This window comes from Sarcophilus harrisii, chromosome 2, assembly GCF_902635505.1.
Source record: "Sarcophilus harrisii chromosome 2, mSarHar1.11, whole genome shotgun sequence".
Lineage (NCBI taxonomy): Eukaryota > Metazoa > Chordata > Mammalia > Dasyuromorphia > Dasyuridae > Sarcophilus > Sarcophilus harrisii.
Window position 1 is genome coordinate 33,998,086 of NC_045427.1, and position 4,661 is coordinate 34,002,746.

At 32.2% G+C, this 4,661-nt stretch overlaps 1 pseudogene; it reads left to right on the forward strand.

Annotated features, from left to right (window-relative positions):
• The first annotated feature begins 3,583 nt into the window (after positions 1–3,583).
• On the forward strand, positions 3,584–4,458 carry LOC105749130 (annotated as a pseudogene).
• Positions 4,459–4,661: the final 203 nt, after the last annotated feature.

Below are 4,661 nucleotides of genomic sequence, written 5' to 3' on the forward strand. Positions count from 1 at the left end.
TATGTGCATATATATATACACATACACATATATATAATATATATATATTATATATATACATATATATGTATATATATAATATATATATATATGAGACATAATTTCCCCTCAGACATGATTTATTTAGGATGTGATCTTTTATATCTAGGTCACACCACACACAAGAAAAAACAAATTAAACCGGTGAAGAAGATTTCTTTGTAGTTTACTTTGATATATAAAGTATGAGGTGTTAGTCTAAATCTAATTTTCCCAGTTTTTTTTTTTTTAAGTAGTAAACACTATTAGGTTCATTTGTTTCTGAATTTAATCTGTTCCAATGCACCATCTCCTTTTTAACCAGCATAAAATTTGTTTTGAAAATTGCTACTTTGTAATAAAGCTTGTACTGCTAGTTCCCCTTCTTTGCTAATTTTTCCCATTCTTTCTCTTGAAGTTTTAATAATTCTTAAACTTCCATTTGATTTCATTTTTATTTTTGTAGTTCTTAACATAATCCCTTGGTAGTTCTATTGGTATGACATTGGACAAATAATTTATGTATTGTTTTTATCATATTGACTTATCTTTTGCAATTATTTAGGTCTGTCTTTATTTCTGCAAATAGTGGTTTGTGGCTGTATTTGTATAGTTCTTGTGTGTATCTTGGTAAGTAAACTCTCGAGTAGTTTATACATTCTGTGGTTATGTTAAATGAAATCTCTCTTTTTGTCTCTTCCAACTGAGTTTTATTTATATTATATAGAAATGGCTATTATTTCTGTGGTTTTTATTTCATATTCTACAAATTTACTGAAGTTGTTTTAATTTTTAGTTCACTGTCTAGTGTTCTTGAAGTTCTTATCTACAAACTTATTTTTTTAAAAAGGAAAATGATGTATTTGTGCAAAACATTCATAGCAGCTCTCTTCTCAGGGCAAAAATTGGAAATTGAGGGGATGCCTATCCATTTGGGAATGGCTCAATAAACTCTGGTATGTGTTTGTGAGGGAATATTATCATTTACTGGGAAATGACGAGCAAGATGCTGTCACAAAAAAAAAAAAATCTGGAAAGTTTTTCATGAACAAAATGAAATGTACTGAATACAAAGTAGCAGTATTGTGGGATGACCAGCTACAAATGACTTTGCTATTCTCAGTAGTACAATCATCTACAACTACGCTGAAGGACTTAAGATGAAAAATACTATCTATACCCAGAAAAGGAAATGATTGTGTTTGACATAGATTAATGCATCCTCTCTTTCTTTTTAACTTAATTTTTCTCTAGTTTTTATTTTCATTAGAGTCAAAGAGCTATATTTTCTTTTACAACTTCACCTTTATGGAAATGTTTTGCATAATTTCATATGTGATTTCTTAATTGTGGGTGGGGGCAAGGGAGAGAAACTATTACTCAAAAATCTTAAAAACAAATGTAAAACTATGTTTTGAATGTAATTGAGGGAAAATATTACGTAAAATTAAATTTAAATTTTTTTCTTTTGCATTTCTTCTCTTTTTATTTTTCATTTCCAAGCTTATTCAGTATTTTTTCTCAACTCATTACTATAACCAGCATTTCTAGTACTATGTCAAATAGTAGCAATAAACATCCTTGTTTTACCCCTGATTTTATTAGTTTCTAGGATTCTTATTTACATTACATATTTGCTTTAGACATATACTATTTATCATTTTAATGAGAGTACCATTTATTCCTATGTTTTCTAGTGTTTTTAAAGGAAATGAGTCATATATTTAGTCAAAAGATTTTCTGCATCTGTTGATAAATATCATATAGTTATTATTAGCTATTTATAGTTTTCCTAATATTAAACAATCCTGCATTCATAGTATAAACTCAGCTTAGTCATATTGCATAGTCTTTATGATTCATTGTTTTGGCCCCTTTAACATTTTATTAAATATTTTTATACCAATATTCATTAGGGATATTGGTTCTTAAATTTATGGTTTATCAATATCACCCGTGTCATGGAATTTAAGATCCATTCTTTTGTTATTTTTGCAAACAATTTATGTAAGAAAATAATTGTCCTTTAAATATTTTGTAGAATTCGATTGTGAATCCATTTAGATTTTTTCTTTTCCTTTGGATACTCAATAATGGCTTGTTCAATTTCTTTTAATTGGATTGAGGCAAATTAAGTTAAGTGACTTGTCCAGGGTCTGAAGCTGATAAATGTCTGAAGATGGATTTGAACTCAGGAAAATGAGTCTTCCTGAATCCAGGCCTGGCACCTTGTGTACAATGGCACCACCTAGGAGCCAAACTAGTGCATTATAAGTGGTTTATAAATGTTTATTTCCTTTCCTCCTTGCTTCCCTTTCTTTCACCTCTAAAATAGTTTCTAATAATATATTTAATTTTTTTCTTCATTTTTTGTGAATTCTTTTTCGTTTTTGGCACTGGTGATTTGGCCTCTTTATTCTTTTTCATCAGATTAGCTCATGGTTTATGATTTATTGGTCTTTTCCCCAAAATCATCTCCTATTTATTGTTATTTCAAAGATTTTTTGTTTTCAATTTTGTTAATATCTTCCTTAATTTTCAAATTTCTATTTCAAAGTTTATAGCTTTTAATGTCTTGGTTTTCTGGGTTGTTTTGTTTTGTTGTTGGTTTTTAACTTGTATGTCCAATTGGTTGATATGTTCTTTTTCCCATTTGTTAATGAAAGTGTTAATACAAATTTTACCTTAAGGACTGCTTTGGCTACATCCCCAAAATTTTGCTATGTTGTCTGTTTTCATCCTTAAATGAAATTATCACTCATTTCTATAGTTGTTTTCTACTCAACAATTTTTCATTAAATTAATCTCCTTTGCATTTAAAAAAAATTTTGGCAAGGCAATTGGGGTTAAGTGACTTGCTCAGGGTCACACAGCTAATAGATGTTAAATGTCTCAGTTCCTTCTGACTTCAGGGCCAGTATTCTATCCATTGCACCATCTAGCTGTCCCTCCATTGGATTTTTTATGTTGTTGTTTTTTTTCAGTGACCTTTTAAATTCCATTGGGGTAAAGGGTGTGTATGATATTTCCGCTTTCTGAATTAAGAAGCAAGTAGGTGACCCAATGGATCTCTATCCACGAGAGTACTAGTGTCAGGAAGACCTGAATTCAAATCCTGCTTTGTCACCAGCTGAGTAGCCCTGGGCAATCACTTAACCTGCCTGCTTTGGTTCCCTGGTTTATAAAATGGAGATAATAATAGCACTTTTACCCTAAGGATGAATTATCTTATAGATGAGAAAACTGAGGTCCAGAGAGGTTATGTGATAGACTTACAATCCTACAGCTTGAAGGTCAGTTTGGCTGGTCCAAGAGTAAGTGAAGAGCAATATTGGATACTGATCTGTGATGGGATGAGATGTTTCCTCATAATCATAATTCCTCACATCTCTCATATGAGTATTGGGTGCCTTGGCTGCCTTATTCATTCTAACTTGATCTAACATTGACAGATCTAACATCCCAGAGAAGGACTACCAACCGCCACATTTACAAACGAATTCTCTTTAAGAAAATGTGACACACTCGAAGTGAGTGCTGGCCACTTTCTTCCTGAACAAGCTAACCTGGGCTAAAGCCGATAAGTTATGGACCATGTTTACGGATAGCACCAGCTTTTAATGCTCTGAGCACTAAGTATCCACAGATGGTTTTTTGGAAGTAGATGTACATCAGTGCCAGGGAACAGCTGCCACCAACAATATATCAGCAACACCCACATTTCTCTTTTTTCGAAACAAAGTGCAAATCGACCAGTATCAAGGAGCAGATGCTGTGGGATTAGAAGAAAAAATTAAGCAACACTTAGAAAACGACCCTGGAAACAATGAAGACACAGATATAACCAAAGGCTATATGGATTTAATGCCCTTTATTAACAAAGCTGGATGTGAATGTCTTCATCAAAGTGGTGGACATGGATTTGATAACTGTTTACACAAAGACCCTTCCTTCTTGGAATCTGACTGATGAACAGCTGCTTATTACTGTGGCTTTCAATCAGCCTGTTAAGCTTTATTTCATGAAATTTCAAGGGCCAGATAATGGTCAGGGTCTTAAGTATATAAAAATCTTTATCAATCTACCCCGATCTATGGATTTTGAAGAGGCAGAAAGAAGTGAACCAACTCGAACCCTGGAACTAACACAAGATGATATTAAAGAAGATGGTATTGTCCAACTTCCTTACGTTAAATTCCAAAATGTTAACAGTGTAACTTTATTTGTTCAGTACAATCAAGGTGAAGAAGAAACAACAGGAATTTCATATTTTACATTTATTGGTACTCCAGTTTAGGCAACAAATATGAATGACTTCAAACGAGTAGTTGGCAAGAAAGGAGAAAGCCATTAAGATGCAGAAGACACTGGAAAGACCTTATTGAAATCAAAATGGATCTTCACTTTATCTATCGCTCCTGGATAATTGCTTGAACCTAGCCTGAGACTGAATGTTTCCTTTAATGCCATTACCAATAAATCATAGCTTTTGTTCAAAGAAAAAAAAGAAAATAAAAGACACTCCTTACTCACCATTTTAGTTCTTGAGCCCCAATTGGTACAGTTCAACTTACACAAATAAGCTACTCACAATATTAACATTTTCACATCTTAAACTATTTATTTAGCAATGAGGCAAAAAG